The sequence below is a fragment of the Dermacentor andersoni genome, chromosome 8, assembly GCF_023375885.2.
Source record: "Dermacentor andersoni chromosome 8, qqDerAnde1_hic_scaffold, whole genome shotgun sequence".
Lineage (NCBI taxonomy): Eukaryota > Metazoa > Arthropoda > Arachnida > Ixodida > Ixodidae > Dermacentor > Dermacentor andersoni.
Window position 1 is genome coordinate 21,401,384 of NC_092821.1, and position 16,972 is coordinate 21,418,355.

The 16,972-nt window shown below is 48.7% G+C and overlaps 5 non-coding genes across 5 annotated transcripts; all 5 read left to right on the forward strand.

The window, feature by feature from the left end:
- The first annotated feature begins 6,677 nt into the window (after positions 1-6,677).
- On the forward strand, positions 6,678-6,751 carry TRNAI-AAU (transfer RNA isoleucine (anticodon AAU)). The gene has a single exon. It is a non-coding gene; the product is annotated as a tRNA-Ile (tRNA).
- Positions 6,752-7,141: 390 nt separating this feature from the next.
- On the forward strand, positions 7,142-7,215 carry TRNAI-AAU (transfer RNA isoleucine (anticodon AAU)). Its single transcript has one exon. It is a non-coding gene; the product is annotated as a tRNA-Ile (tRNA).
- Positions 7,216-12,499: 5,284 nt separating this feature from the next.
- Positions 12,500-12,573, forward strand: TRNAI-AAU (transfer RNA isoleucine (anticodon AAU)). Its single transcript has one exon. It is a non-coding gene; the product is annotated as a tRNA-Ile (tRNA).
- A 166-nt stretch (positions 12,574-12,739) lies between these two features.
- Positions 12,740-12,813, forward strand: TRNAI-AAU (transfer RNA isoleucine (anticodon AAU)). Its single transcript has one exon. It is a non-coding gene; the product is annotated as a tRNA-Ile (tRNA).
- Positions 12,814-12,979: 166 nt separating this feature from the next.
- TRNAI-AAU (transfer RNA isoleucine (anticodon AAU)) lies at positions 12,980-13,053 on the forward strand. The gene has a single exon. It is a non-coding gene; the product is annotated as a tRNA-Ile (tRNA).
- Positions 13,054-16,972: the final 3,919 nt, after the last annotated feature.

A 16,972-nucleotide genomic window follows, 5' to 3' on the forward strand; every position in this document is an offset into this window, starting at 1 on the left:
TGAAAACCACGCAGTGTGAAATGAGCGCATTCGTCTTTTGAAATATTGATTTCGGTTAAAATTAAAACATGTAATGATGGGAGTGCTTCAGCTAGGTGAATTTTTAGCATGTCCCAGTGTTTGCGCAGGCTTCTCACATTCACATGGATTAGCTCAAGCAATAAGCTGCTAGAAAGATCTGACGCCCACTCGTCTCACTGATAGCCATTGTTCAGTTGAGTGTACTTGGTCAATCATTTTAGATTACTTTTTGTAAGCCTTGTTCATTGTCAATGCGTAACACTGACGCTCCTTCGCATTTTCTTACAAGTATTCTGCCATTGCGCACCCAGACGAAGCGATATTGTTTATCTTTCGCCAGATTCTTTGTCATCCATAGCAGTTTCTTCATTCGGCAAGTTAGATTATCGTTCAAGTATATCTTTTCTCCCTTCAGTCTGTTCCTCCTTTCAATCCAACGCTTTTTTGTTTCACTCCTTGAAAATCGCACCAAAATAGGTGGGACAGAGTTAGCTTTGCCTTTGATTCTGTGCACGGCTTCAATGTCGTCGTGACTGGGCCTAGGAAGTTCGAGTTTGGTTGCAATAAATTCCACCACCTTTCGTAGGTCCTCGTTATCACTCACTTTAACACCATGGATTTCTAAATTGCTTTTTCGTGAGTACCGTTCAAGATCATCTACTGCTTGCTCCATATTCGACAGCCTGTCTGATTTGGCCAGAAGCTCGGCTTCCAGTTTAGTTACTTTTTTGTTTGTTTCCTTAAGTTCCTTTCTATGCTCCTCCAACTTTTGCAGCATTGTGTCATAATTAGATGAAAGCAATCCCAATGATGTCTCAATACCCTGCATTGCCGTCCTCTGTGCCAGCATTTCCTGGTTGGAAACCTCGAGCTTGTCCAACTGCACGTCTTGCCGCCTTTCTAACACATCTAGTCGACTCAGTACGACATCAATTTTGGCCAGTACATGTGTCAGTGACAGCTCGACCGATACATCTGTTGCTCTATCCTTATGGGTTACGCCGTCACCGTTTCCAGTTGGCAATCGCGATGCACGATTTACACAAGTCAGACACACCCACTGTTGTTTTTCCTTAGTGGAAAAGTTTTTCAAGTTCGTTTTCGTAACCCCCGAGCACTTTCCTGCATGATACCGATTGTCGCACTCGGCACATGTGAGGCTCTGCAAAACATCAGCAATCCATTTCATGCACGCAAGGCAATCAAACTCAGCCATCATGGAAACACTGATGCAGTCCAGCGGAGAAGTATGCAACAATAAAATAAGCAATAATACCTAATTAGGCATTCTCACCTATAAAGCAAAGAAGCGGTCAGTCTCCACTCTGCAAGTACTCCGCCGGACTGCAACCGAGGCCCAGTAGGCAGCGCCTTTATATCCTGCTGGTTCCGGCATCCAGCGATAGATGGACACTTTCCCCAGATAACGCAGTTGAAATCACGGCCATATCTTGCTTCCGAAGATGCTTTGCCTGCGGTGCCTTGTGACGACACGTGCTCAGTCCTTTCTTTTCCCTTTCGGCCGGGAAAGCTTGGTTTGGACGATCCTTGCTGCTTCAACGTCGGCGTTTCCTATAAAGCAAAGAAGCGGTCAGTCTCCACTCTGCAAGTACTCCGCCGGACTGCGGATTATGCTTTTAGGATTATGCTTAAAGGATTATAAGGATTATGCTTTTATTTTGCCGCAGCTGCCTAAAGGACAACTGGTGATTAACACCGTCTTTTTGCACGGTGATGTACGTGCGAGGCCGTACAAGGTGGAGGATTTCAGGGATGCCCTTCTGCCGACGGGCCTGCTGCCTGATGTGGTATACATAGGGGCTTACCAAATCATACATTTCTGGGCAGTGACCCTCTGCGATGAAGCTGCAACGAAAAAGCTGCTTGCCCTGAAGGAACTTCAAGTGAAGGGACGACGGTGCCTCATCGTTGACCCGCAGGACCAACAGGTGAAGCTTAGGCTTCACTGGCTGCTCTACAGCGTTGCCGACGAGGACGTCCGGACGGCTTTCGCGGCTTTCGGCAAGGTGGAGGAGGTGAGCCGGGAACGGTGGCGCGTTGAAGGCATGGGAACCAAGACCTCAACCACCAGGACCGTGCTTCTCAAGCTGAAGCCAGCATGAAGGTGGAAGATCTCCCCCATCAGATCCGCGTTGGTGGAGAGTTAGCCTTGGTTGTCGTTCCCGGTCGACCGATGCAGTGCCTGCGCTGCCACGGCACGGGACACGTCCGCCGTGAGTGCAGAGTCCCACGTTGTACCCGGTGCAGATGTTTCGGCCACGTCAACGCTGAATGCGTGAAGTCCTATGCCGCTGTGACCGGCCCACCAGCGAATGATGTTGCGGCAGAGCACCTCATGGACGTGGCCGAGGCGGAGGACGCGGCTAAAGGAACCGGTGACATGGTGTCGACAGCGATAAGTAGTGGGACGACGATTCTGGAGGCAGACGGCAACGTGGCTCAGGCCACTCATAAGCCAAGTAAGGCGGAACGGGATGCTACGACTGAGGGGCAGGCGACGGGAAGCGTCAGTGAAGACGCACCTGAAGACGCGACCGCAATGCAGCAGGACGAGAGCTTCACCGACGACGACCATACTGGGGCTCTTGCTGCCTCTGTCAAGCGCACCCACGACCAGACGAAGGACCGCGAGGATCGGGCAACCAGCACCAGTGAGGGACCGCCGACGAAGACGCCTCATGGGAGGCGGTTGGGCTACAAGCCAAAGCCCAATGTACCGCTTGAAAAGAAGCCTGCCGACAAAGCGGTCACGTCTAAGGACACCAACAAACCGAGGGCTAGTCGTGAGCGGTAAGCACCATGCTCCGGGCCTACTTTTCTTTTAGATCAAGATGGCTCAAATACCGTCCCTTAGGTTTGCCACATTAAACGTGAGAGGGCTGGCGGTTAGTCGTAGGCAAAGTCAGGTCCTACGGTTGGTCACTGACCACGACATAGACGTACTAGCGGTCCAGGAAACTAAGGTTGAAGGAGAGGAGGCGACCGGGAGCATGGTGCGACGTTTCACGACTAGGTATTTTGCGGTGGTTAGCCATGCGGTAGGCACGGCTGGAGGGTGCGTTCTTCTTGTGAAGAAGCTGCCTGAACTGCAGATTCAAAGCATTTTTTCGTGTCAGTCAGGAAGGATTGTTCTTTGTGATATTGTTATGCGTGACACTGAGTTCCGCGTTATATGCGTATATGCGCCGAATTCAGTAGATGAGCGCGTCCGTTTTTTTTCGAACCTTTCACAATATGTATGTTGTAATATGCGAGTGATGCTGTTAGGTGACTTTAATTGTGTGTTAAGTGCTGGAGACAGAGTCAATAATACAGGTGTGCGTGACCGAAGCAGTGAAGTGTTATCAAATTTAATTAATGAAAATGAACTCGATGATGTATTTGAATGTCTGGAAGGGGGGTGTGAAGTGACTTTTACACGTTTTCAGGGCAGCAGCCATGCGCGTTTGGACCGAATTTACATTTCATTGGATACAATTCCAAGATGCCACAGTTATTGTGTAGTACCAGTGTCGTTTTCAGATCACTGCCTGGTGAAATGTAACGTAGGTATAATGAAAAGGAGACATGTATTTAACTGGGATATGTGGAAAATGAATGCCTTGTTACTAAATGACCAGCCCTTTTTCCAGGTAGTACGGGATGCGGTTAATGAAGTTCAATGTGATGTTGCGGGAACAATCGTCGACAAGTGGAAAAGTTTTAAACAAAAGATTAAAATGAAAGCGATAGAAAGATCCAGTTGTAAAAAATTTGAGAAGGAAATGAAAGAAAAGGGTGTAAGAACACTGCTTGGGCAGCTGCTAACGCTTGAGTGCAAAGAGCCTGGTGCGTACAAAGACGATGTGCGAAACGTCAGAGAAAAACTTGAACTGTTTGACAAGGAACGCTATCAAGGTGCCATCGTGCGAGCACGAGCAGATGCACTAGCGGCAGGGGAGACACCCACGAAAAGGGCGCTCGGTTTAGAGAAGGCGTATGGACGAAGAAACCATGTCGACCAGATTTTAGTGAATGGGAATGTCGTTGACGACAGTGATAGCATTCGTCAAGCCTTCTTTGAGCACTACCAGTCGCTTTTTGCATTTCAGGAAGTGAATGTTGACGGTTTTAAAGCAGGTTTTCTGCATCGCATGCCACGTTTGAGTGATGATGGTAAAAAGCGATTAGAAGAAAAAATAATGGAGAGGGAAGTCGAAAAGGCAATCGACGATTTGAACATGGGTAAATCACCGGGACCTGATGGACTCAGCGCAGGTCTATATAAGTCTTTTAAAAGAGAGCTGGCGCCTTTGCTAGCACACGTATTTAATTATGCATACGAGAAGAAATCGTTACCACCTTCCTTCGGAAAAACGCACACCATTCTAATACCGAAGAGCGATCAAATAGACAAACTCAGACTCGTGTCATCCTACAGACCGATTTCACTAACAAACGTCGATTATAAAATATTTATCAAGGTTTTAGCTAGCAGGCTTCAAGGCGTCATCAAGGAAATAGACGCAGACCATCAAACTTATGGCATCAAAGGGCGATCTATTTTTTCAAACATCCATTAAATTAAATTATGGGGTTTTACGTGCCAAAACCACTTTCCGATTATGAGGCACGCCGTAGTGGAGGACTCCGGAAATTTCGACCACCTGGGGTTCTTTAACGTGCACCTAAATCTAAGTACACGGTTGTTCCGGGATTCGATCGCGCGACCTTGTGCTCAGCAGCCAAACACCATAGCCACTGAGCAACCGCGGCGAGTTTTCAAACATCCATAAGATGCGATGTGTGCTCGAGTGCTGTGACGTCACCGGTAGCGGTGTTGCAGTTCTTCAGCTCGACCTAGAGAAAGCGTTCGATTGTGTCGCTCACGTTATTTTGTTTGCCATCTTAGATCATGTTAATGTCGGTTCCATCATCACTGAAGGCGTGGCCTTGGCGTACCAGAATTGCACAACAAGATTAATTGTTAATAAGTCTCTGGGGGCCCCCATTAACATCATGCGTTCAGTGCGCCAAGGCTGCCCCCTCAGCCCGCTGTTATTTGCTATCTACGTAGAAGCAATGTGTGTAGCAATTAATGAAAATGACGGAATACGGGGTTTCAGATTGGCAGCGACAGAAGTGAAGTTGCTTGCATATGCAGATGCCATTGCAGTGTGTTGCACTGACCAACCGAGCGTAACGGAAACAATATCTGTAGTAAAGCATTTCTGTGCCGTAACGGGTAGCAGAGTAAACTGGGGCAAATCGCTAGGGCTGTGGCACGGGGACTGGTTTTCTGCACCCGACTGTTTCGCGAACGTGAACTGGGTGAAAACTCCGACAAGGTATCTGGGTGTTCCCCTAGACAGGTACAATAGCAGCGACGAATACTGGAGGAACCAAACCAAAGAACTGAAAGAAAAAGTAGATAAATGGAAAGGTAATAACCTGTCCATTTTTGCAATAGCGACAGTTTGTAACGCGTTTTTTATTACTAAGTTATATTACGTCCTGCAAACACTGTATTGTTCTAGAGTAAATGTGCAAAGGCTGCACAGAGTGATTGCGGTTTTCATCTGGGGATCAACATGGGAACGGTGCAGCCGAACAAATTTGTTCAGAAGAGTGAAGGATGGGGGTGTGGGGCTGGCGGATCCTTTTGTTCGTCAAGTTGTAAACCGATTTTTGTTTTTTCGCGATGTGCGCGACCCTTTTCTGCGCACCGTATGTCAGCTAAGGTTGAGTAACGCCTTGTCGGCACATGTTGTTAGCACGGCTAGCATGACGGGAACGCTGCGTGGTTATTTCAAGGAAGTGGTCGACAGTGTACACTTCCTTTCTGTTCGTTTTACAAATGATTATCTTTGTGAAGTGAAAAGGAAAATATTGTATAGAGATGTATGCGACATAGTGTTCCCAGTGCCCTTATACAGATCCATATACAGTGGAGGGCCAGGACAGGACGTACTTAAACAAGTAAAACACATGCAGGTGCCACCAGGGGTAAAGACCTTCTTTAAGCTACACACCGGAACGCTCTCCGTGAAGACGTTTCTGGAGGAAAGGGGTTGTCTCGTACCTTGGGGGTCGCACTGCTTGATATGCAAGAAGCCCGAAAATATAGATCACGTTTTGCTACATTGCTGGGCGGCAGTTTTCTTCTGGGACGTCTTAAAGCGAACCCTGAAGAAAGAGCTACCGGTGGACCCCCAAGGTATCAAATATCTGGCCATTAAAGATGACGACGGGGTTCCCTATGACTTTGTTATGTTGAATGCTCTACACTGTATATGGCGGGCCCGTATGGCAGGGTACCATTGCGATCCTGACGCTAGGCCAGCTCGTGCTTATTTCAAAGAATGTATCTCGCGATTTATTGAAATTCAGAAACTAGAGGAATGTGTACCCGATTGGCTGTCAAGGCTAGAACCCCTGACAGCCATGAAGGAATTTTAGTTTTACAACGCCAGTCCAATATGGACAGACGGCTCAATTGTGCGGTTCCTATCCTTACGCACCTTCCGTTGGTGCTTCTTTCTTTTTTTTTGTTTCCTCCAATGGTTGGAATTTGTGATACATAAGTGTGTGATAACTGTATCGTCTGAGTAATGTCGAAGACCGTCAATAAATAAAAAAAAAAATTGCTCTCACACGGCCTGCTAGCTCAGTCGGTTAGAGCGTCGTGCTAATAACGCGAAGGTCGTAGGTTCGATCCCTGCGCAGGCCACGATGTTTCTTTTTATGCATATCCCGATGGCTACCTTCCTTATTTTCTTGCATTTTATTTTCTTACGTGATCCACGTACGCATCCCTCTCTCTTCGCCGTCGCCGCCTACGCGAACGGAAAATGACTCGCCCTTGTCATTTGGTTGGCCGCGCCATCGCTCTCAGTCGGTTACAGCGTCGTGCTAATAACGCGAAGGTCGTAGGCAGTATCCCTGCGCAGGCCACAATGTTTCTTTTTATGCATATCCCGACCGCTACTTTCCTTATTTTTTACATTTTATTTTCATACGTGATCCACGTACGCATCCCTCTCTGTTCGTCGTTGCCGCCTACGCGCACGGAAAATGACTCGCCCTTGTCTTTTGGTTGACCGCGCCATAGCTCTCAATCGGCCTGCTAGCTCAGTCGGTTAGAGCGTCGTGCTAATAACGCGAAGGTCGTAGGTAGGATCCCTGCGCGGGCCACGACGTTTCTTTTTATGCATATCCCGACGGCTACCTTCCTTATTTTTTACATTTTATTTTCTTACGAGATCCACGTACGCATCCCTCTCTCTTCGCCGTCGCCGCCTACGCGCACGGAAAATGACTCGCCCTTGTCTTTTGGTTGGCCGCGCCATAGCTCTCACTCGACCTGCTAGCTCCGGATTCCACTTCCGGCCACCACAGCGGACGGTCACGGAATGTTGTGCTCCGTAGGGGCGGTTCATGCGGCCCAGCCGGGCCGCGGTATCAGGCTTACGGAAACGTCTTCACAGGATTACCAGCTTGTTTTGCGGCATCTGCCATCAGGTATGACCGTGTGTAATACCGTGTTTTTGCACGGTGATTTGAAGGCCAGGCCCTATCGAGTCGAACATTTTCGCGATGCGCTTGACCGTCATAAGCTGTTGCCGGAGGTGGTGGCCCTCGGGGCCTACCAGATGAACCATGTCTGGGCTATAACATTCAAGGACGAAGTCGGAAAAAAGAAGCTGCTGTCAGCGAAGGCCTTTAGTGTCAAAGAACACCGCTGCGTCGCCATTGACCCTTGCAACCAGGATATTAGACTGAAGCTGTTCTGGCTGCTTCACACGACTCCCGACGAGGACGTCAGAGCAGCCTTGGCGCCGTTCGGAACGGTGACCGAAATTTCCAGGGAGCGGTGGCGAGTACCAGGGTGCGGCGACAAAGGTTCTCACACGCGTCTGGTATCGTTACGGCTGAAGGCTGGTATGACCATGGAAGACATCCCGCATCAGCTACGAGTATCAGAGGACCATGCGCTCGTGATTGTTCCAGGCAGAGCTCCGCTCTGCCTCCGGTGCCGCGGCACCGGCCATATACGGCGCGAGTGCCGTGTGCCACGCTGTGGACTCTGTCGTCGTTTCGGCCACGACGAGACCCAGTGCGTGAGAAGCTACGCTAACGTGACCGGGTCTGGCCGGAGCGACGCGTTAGACGAGCACTTGATGGATCAAGCGGACGCGGAAGAGACTGCTGGAGCGGGCGGAGACCCACGAGGCACGGAAGAGAAGCCAGAGGTCATGGCAAGCGTCAAGTGCCAACCCAGAAAGGGCAGTAGCGAGGCAGTGGCCAAGAATGAAGTGCAAAGTGAACCGTCTGCAGAAAATTCTACGGTGCGTGAAAGTGAGGGGGACGCGGAGGCTGCCGAGGGCGTTCTGCGACAGGGCAACTCTGGCGCTGCCTTCATCGAAGAATCCGGCGAGAAAATGGACCAGGCCAGCGCCGTCTCAAAGAGACCTCGCGAAATACCCGATCAAGATGTCAGGCTTGAGCAAGACGACGGTGACAGCAGCGAAGGGCCACCCACGAAGGCTTCCTCTTTCCGGCGGTCTACACTCAAGCCCAAGCCGAACGTCCCGCTCGAGAGGAGGCCGACGCGAGAACATCCACCTGAGGGGCGCCAGACGCCGACCAATCCGCCAGGTGGTCGGCAGACGCCGACCGTCCCACCAGACGGGCGACAGACGCCGACTGTCCCACCAGATAAGCGGACAACGCCGACAGTTCCCCCGCGGTAGCGGGGTGCTGTTCGGTAGAAGGCTCAGTAAGGACTAGGTGCTGCGGAACCTTTAAGTGAATGATGAGTAGCGCATTTGGTAACGTCATGCCTTCGCCGTATGAGACGGAGCTTATGATGGTGTAGGGTTTTGTTTTTTGTAAGTTTGGCGGTCTTTGATCTCCGAAATGTATTGTAGTTTGTGCTTGCTCTTTTCTTTCAATGGCAAATAATCATGGAATAGCAATACGTATTGGCACGCTTAACGTACGAGGGCTAACGGCTAGACGGCGACAAGCACAATTAAGTCGCCTGATGCTGGAAAACGACATAGATATTCTTGCTGTTCAAGAAACTAAAATTGAAAGCGAAGAGCAAACGGACAAAATGGTTCAGGTTTTTAAATCCCGTTACAACACTTGTGTTTGTCATGGAGTAGGTAAGGCCGGTGGCTGTCTTTTATTTTTGCGTAATTCAATAGGTATTGTTGCGCAGAGTGTAACGTCGGCCCAAGATGGGCGATTGGTCCTATGTGATTTCTCTTTCAATAATATTGATTGGCGAGTTGTCTGTGTGTACGCTCCAAACAAAATTAGTGATAGGAAATCTTTTTTTAACTTTGTTGAGTCACACCTGACGTGTGAAAGAAATGTTGTTCTTCTTGGTGACTTCAATTGTGTTTGCATGTCCGAAGATAGGGTGCCCAGTAAAATAATACGGGATACAAGTGCGCATCAACTCTGCGCAATCGTGGCAGACTATGATTTAGTAGACGTTGGAAGCATATTAAGCGGTAACAGTGTTGTTTTTACTCATTTCCAAGGGCAGAGTCACGCTCGACTAGATCGTTTGTACGTATCAGCAAACCTTGCGCGAACGGTCAATAGCTACGCAGTAAAGCACGTGAGCTTCAGTGATCACAGCCTAGTAACGTGTACATTGGGCACGAAACATAGAGGGTCTCACTTTAACTGGGAACTGTGGAAAATGAACGAAACGATCTTAAGTGATGAATGGTTTGTCAAAACGGTAAAAGGAAAAATGGACGTAATGCAAATAGATGCTACAACAAATTGGGCTGAGCTGTGGGAGCAGTTTAAAATTGAAGTGGAAATGAGTGCGATCGAGAGGGCTTGTGTGATGCGTCATAAAGCTAAACAAAGAGAGAAAGAACTGCAAAGCATGCTCGATTATTTTCTAAACGCGGAGTGCACAATACCGGGATTGTTTTCGAAACAGATTAGAGAAATTAAACGCGAACTTGAAAGGGTGGACGCTCAAATTTACCAAGGAGCCGCGATAAGAGCACGATCGGAGAGGCTGTGGCTGGGAGAGGCGCCAACTAAGCGCGCGCTCAGTGACGAAAAGGGTTACGCATCCAAAAACATAATAAAAGAAATTTGTTTTAACAACACAATGTCAAAAGACCCAGAAGTAATTGAAAAAGCTTTCGTTGAACACTACCGAGCGTTGCTCGGTAGGCAGGTGCCCGTAACAGAAGAGTTTGTGAACACCTTTCTAACACTTCTGCCAAAATTACAAGACGAAATAAAAGATGGACTCGAGAGACCGATCTCTGCGAAAGAAATTACAGAAGCCATAGAAGACTTGGGTAAAGGAAAGGCGCCTGGACCAGACGGCCTAGGAGCAGCTTTCTATAAAACTTTCAAGGCCGAAATAAGCGAGATACTGCACTGTGTAATATCAGAAGCTCATGAAACTAAGCACTTGCCGCCATCATTCAGAAAAAGTCATGTTGTGCTTATACCGAAAACCACCGATACGGTAAAGCTGAAATCTGTCGCTGGATACAGGCCCATAAGTCTTACGAATTCGGATTATAAAATCTACATGAAGGTGCTCGGAAAAAGGATGCAGTCAGTTATTAAATCCATAGTAGGCCCACACCAAACATGCGGTATTAGGAATAGAACAATATTGTCGAATATTCACATCGCTAGGAGTATATTGGAATGCTGTGATGCGAACCTCGAATGTGTAGCAATGGTTCAGTTAGACCTAGAAAAAGCTTTTGACAGAGTTGCTCACAGCATACTTTTTGCCCTGCTAAAACACATTAATGTAGGCGAAGTGATTCAGGACGGAGTAGCCATGGCTTCTGAGAACTGTTCCGCTCACCTTATAATCAATAAAAGACTCAGCGAAAATATACCAGTATTATCCAGTGTGCGCCAGGGGTGCCCTTTGTCGCCCTTACTTTTTGCGATTTTTCTTGAACCTTTCTGTTTGAAGGTACGAGAAAACGAAAACATTCGCGGCTACCGTCTTTTAACTCAGGAAGTAAAAATACTAGCTTACGCAGATGACATCGCACTTTTTTGCATTGACCAAGAGAGCATTCGGGAGGCAGTCAAGGATGCAAGAAAGTTTTGCAGTCTAACGGGGAGTGCCATAAGCTGGCCAAAAAGCTTAGGCTTCTGGCACGGTGAATGGGACAGCCGGCCTACTGTGTTAGAAACAGTACCGTTCACAGATACGCCAACCAGTTATCTTGGTGTTCCTTTGGAATACTATCGCGATACCACGACGCAATGGACTGAACAAACTGAGCGGGCTAAAGCACAAACAACGAAGTGGGGAGGCAAGAATCTGTCAATATTCACGAGAGCCACTGTCTGCAATTTATTTCTTGTCGCTAAAGTGTTTTATATGTTGCAAGTTTTATGTATATCCCGAGTGTGTGTACAAAAGTTGCACAGGGTTTTTGCTATGTTCGTGTGGGGATCAGGATGGGAGCGCACGAGTCGTCTGAATCTGTTTCACGCTGTGCAGAAAGGAGGGTTGGGTTTGTCGCATTTATTTTTGAAACAAGTAGTGTCGCGTTTCATGTTCTTGCGCGACGAAAGCGATTGTTTTTTGCGGTGCGTTATCCAGACGCGATTAGGTGACGCACTGCCAGAATATGTTGTGACGTCGTATGGCATACGTCAAGTGGTTGTCCGAGGTTTTTTGTTTGAAGTGATAAGCTCTTTCCGTTTTCTAAAAGTACACTTTTCTTTGGAATACCTGAACACAGTCGCAAGAAAGCGATTATACCGAGATTTAGTTAATATCATGTGTCCAGTACCAATATACCGTGCAGTATATGCACTGGGGCGTGAGCAGAATGTCTTAAAAAGAGTTAAGAAAATGCCTGTAAGAGCAACAACAAAAACTTTTTTTTTCGTGCTACACACTGGCACGCTTCCTGTCAAGCCATGGCTGCAGGAGAAGGGGATCTTTGTACCCTGGAGTGTGAATTGCCAGATATGTCAGAAACCGGAGACAATGGAGCATATTTTTCTGGAGTGCAGGGACTCAGTCTTCCTTTGGGACATTCTACAAAGGACACTAAAAAAAGAATTTCCTTTAACACCTTTTGGAATCCGTTTTTTACCGTTTGAAGAGACAGAAGGCGTGCCATGTGATATGGTGATGTTACTCTGCATGCACAGCGTGTGGAAAACACGAATGGCGGTGCGTAATGAGGATGTTGACGCAAAACCGGCCAAAGAATATTTTGCTGAAAATGTATTGTACATTCGCGAAGCGTTTAAAGCGCTCAGCGAACCACCTGAGTGGTTAACCGCATTTGAACAGCTTGCAAACATTCAGCCTTTTTAAACCAAAATTAAACGACAAGGTACACCCGCACATTGAACTGTCCTTTTTGTTTTGTAATCGCAGCGGAGAATAGCTGTGAATTGTGTATTTGTTATAAAACAGGCAATAAAGAAAAAAAAAATCGACCTGCTAGCTCAGTCGGTTAGAGCGTCGTGCTAATAACGCGAAGGTCGTAGGTAGGATCCCTGCGCAGGCCACGATGTTTCTTTATATGCATATCCCGACGGCTACCTTTTTTATTTTTTACATTTTATTTTCTTACGTGATCCACGTACGCATCCCTCTCTCTTCGCCGTCGCCGCCTACGCCCACGGAAAATGACGCGCCCCTGTCTTTTGGTTGGTCGCGCCATAGCTCTCACTCGGCCTGCTAGCTCAGTCGGTTAGAGCGTCGTGCTAATAACGCGAAGGTCGTAGGCAGGATCCCTGCGCAGGCCACGATGTTTCTTTTTATGCATATCCCGACCGCTACATTCCTTATTTCTTACATTTTATTTTCTTACGTGATCCACGTAGGCATCCCTCTCTCTTCACCGTCGCCGCCTACGCGCACGGAAAATTACTCGCCCTTGTCTTTTGGTTGGCCGCGCCATAGCTCTCACTCGGCCTGCTAGCTCAGTCGGTTAGAGCGTCGTGCTAATAACGCGAAGGTCGTAGGTAGGATCCCTGCGCAGGCCACGATGTTTCTTTTTATGCATATCCCGACCGCTACCTTCCTTATTCTTTACATTTTATTTTCTTACGTGATCCATGTAGGCATCCCTCTCTCTTCGCCGTCGCCGCCTACGCACACGGAAAGTGACTCGCCCTTGTCTTTTGGTTGGCCGCGCCATACCTCTCACTCAGCCTTCTAGCTCAGTCGGTTAGAGCGTCGTGCAAATAACGCGAAGGTCGTAGCTTGGATCAATGCGCAGGCCACGATGTTTCTTTTTATGCATATCCCGATGGCTACCTTCCTTATTTTTTACATTTAATGTTCTTACGTGATCCACGTAGGCATCCCTCTCTCTTCGCCGTCGCCGCCTACGCGCACGGAAAATGACTCGCCCTTGTCTTTTGGTTGGCCGCGCCATAACTCTCACTCGGCCTGCTAGCTCAGTCGTATTCTGCTTCCGGCCACCGAGCGTGACGGACGCATGATGACGGGCTCCGTTGGAGCGGCTTCAGCGGCATTTTCTGGCCGCGGAAACAGGACGATGGAACAGGAGGGCACCTACCAAGTTGTTCTGCCAGGTCTGCCAACAGGTCGTTATGTTTTAAATACAGTTTTTTTTGCATGCTGATATTACGGCGCGACCGTACCGGATTGAAGATTTCCGTGACGCATTGGCACAGCATTCGCTTCTTCCGGATGTTATTGCCCTGGGGGCGTATCGCGTGAGCCATGTCTGGGCTATCACTTTCAAGGACGCGGACGCAGTGAAGAAGATTTCGAGCATCGCGGAGCTGCGTGTAAAAAACCGGCGCGGCCTGGTGATTGACCCGGCGAACCAGGACGTTCGACTGAAGCTCCACTGGCTTCTACAAAATGTGCCTGATGAGGACGTGCGTGTCGCCTTTGCGCCCTATGGAAAAGTTACCGAAGTAGGCCTGGAGCGCTGGCGTGTGCAAGGTATGACAGAGAAGGGCTCAACTACCCGGCTCGTCACCCTCAAGTTGAAAGCGGGCGTGAAGTTGGATGATTTGCCGCACCAGCTGAGCGTTGGCGGTGAGTTGGCGCTTGTTGTGGTACCAGGTCAACCCCCGCTGTGCCTTCGGTGTCGTGGTACGGGCCACATCCGCAAGGAATGTCGAGTCCCGCGTTGCGGAATCTGCCGACGCTACGGGCACGAAGAAGACCAGTGTACTCGCACTTACGCGAGCATTGCAGGCCCGGGAACCAGCGAGGACTCGGCCGAGATGCTGATGGACGAGACGGGTGCGGAGGAAGCAGCCCGTGCAGGAGGACAACCACAGCGCGATACTCAGCCATCGTTCACGACTCTGGTGAAGCAGAAGGCGGGGCCCTCCCGCGCAACAGCTGGTAGTGTACAGGCGCAGCATAAGCCTGAACAGGACGACGTTGACAAGGTGAATGAGGCGGCGAAAGCCGCGGTCGCCGAAGAAAGCAACGTGGAGACCCCCGGCTTTGATACGATGGAGACGAACCTGGAAGCGGCGAGCACCACGGCTGGGAAACGTCCGCATGAAGAAAGTGTCGACGTGAAGCTGCAGCCAGGCGGTGGCGGCGAGGAGCCTCCGCCGAAGGCAGGGGGAGTGAGACGCTCGTCTTTAAAACCGCGGCCGAACCTTCCGGCCGACACGCGGAAGGCGGGGAAACTGCCTCCGTAGTAGCACAAGGTCCTGGTCCGTGTCAGCGCCGGTTGTGTTGGTCGACCGGTGTCAAGAGGTTATGGCAGTCGTGAGGAAGGCTACGTCACCCATGAAGGTAGGCACCATGCGGATAGAGGCGTTTCTTCTTCCAAGACATGGCTTTTAATCTTATTACTCCCCTTCGAGTGGCGACCTTGAATGTCAGAGGGCTGGGAGCAAGAAGGCGACAATACCAGCTTAATCGCCTTCTTCTGGATAACGATATTGATATAATTGCTATACAAGAGTCGAAAATAGAGAGCCAAGAGCACACTGACCACATGGTGTCTTCCTTTCAAGCAAACGTTCATGTGTGCGTTTGTCATTCTGTTGGGACGTCGGACGGGTGCCTTGTATTCATCCGTAAGACGTTAAGAGTGAACGTAGAGTCTGTATTTGCATGCCCAAGTGGTCGCCTTTTGATTGCTGATTTCACTTTTTCGAATTTATGGTGGCGAATTGTTCGTGTATATGCTCCTAATGTAGAAAGCGAGCGCAAAATTTTTTTTGAATCCCTTGAGCCATGGTTCAAAGGCGACAAATTTTTGCTTGTACTGGGAGACTTCAACTGTGTGTGTGCCGCAGTTGACAGAGTGAAGTGTAGGCCACTGAGAGACAAGAGCTCTGAAGTTTTGAATACTTTTGTGTATGAGTATGGTCTCGAGGATGTTGGCAATGTGTTTTCCAATGGGACCCACCCTGAATACACGCACTTTCAGCGGGAGAGCCATGCGAGAAAAGACAGGATGTATGTATCGGTCGAACTTATGCCGCTATGCTCAAGTTATGACGTTAAACCTGTGTCTTTCAGTGATCATTGCCTCGTGAGCATGACTTTAGGAATGAAGGGCAGGAAATCGCGCTTTAACTGGCACTTATGGAAACTGAACAAAAAGCTTTTGGGGGATGAAGGGTTCATTATGCAAGTAAAGACCAAGCTAGACAAACTACTAGACGCGCAGCCAGCTAGTTTTGCAACTGAATGGGAGGAGTTCAAAGAGTGGATAAAAATGAAAGCAATAGAAAAGAGCAGCGTGGCTCGTTATAATGAGAAAGAAAAAGAAAAAGAAATGAACGGGCAACTTGAATGGATGCTGAGCATGGAAAGTAGCGCGCCGGGAACATTCACGAAAGAAATACGGGAAGTGAAATGCCAGCTCGAAAGAATTGACGCTGACAGGTATAGGGCCGCCGTCATACGCGCAAGGTCTGAAAAATTGTGGGCTGGCGAAACGCCGACAAAACGAGCGCTATCAGACGAGAAAAGATACGCTAGTCAGGAAGAAATTAGGAGCATCCTATATGACAGCCGGACTTCGGAAGATGCGAGAGATATTCAGAGCGCTATAGCCAGACACTTCACAGAACTTCTTAGCAATAAGCTCGACACCATAGAAGGCTTCCATGTAGAATTTTTAATACTGGTGCCAACACTAGATGACGAAATTAAGGAACGCGTTGAACTGCCTATAACTTTACAGGAGATAGAAAAGGCAATAGAGGACCTAACATCTGGGATAGCTCCTGGGCCAGATGGGCTAAGTGCGGCCTTTTATAAAACCTTTAAGCTTCCTTTTGCACAGTGCATGCTCCATGTGATAACCGAGGCTTATGAACGCAAACAGGTTCCATTGTCTTTCAACACGTCTCACATCGTTCTCATTCCCAAGACTGATGATCCGGAAGAACGACTGTTGGTGGGGTCATATCGACCGATTAGTCTCACCAACGTCGACTACAAAGTATTTATGAAGGTTCTAGCAAAAAGACTGCAGTCTGTGATCACGAAATTGGTAGGGTCTCACCAGACGTGTGGAATTAAAGGGCGTAGCATCGCCACAAATATACATGTCGCACGCAGCGTATTAGAGTGTGTTGATGCAGTTGGCGGTCAGATAGCAATGATACAGCTCGACTTGGCGAAAGCGTTTGACCGCGTCTCCCACGAAATTCTTTTTTCCATCCTGGAACATTCCAAACTAGGCGACGTTATAGTAGAAGGCGTTAAAATGGCATACAAGAACTGTACAACCCGCATTACAGTGAATGGCGATCTCACTGACAAACTTGCTGTACGCTCTTCAGTAAGACAGGGATGCCCGCTTTCCCCCTTGCTTTTTGCAGTGTATTTAGAGCCGCTATGCCTGGCAATTATCAACTCTGACCGAATTTCAGGTTACAGACTGCAGTCATCACACGTGAAAGTACTCGCGTATGCTGATGATATAGCGGTTTTTTGCGCTGA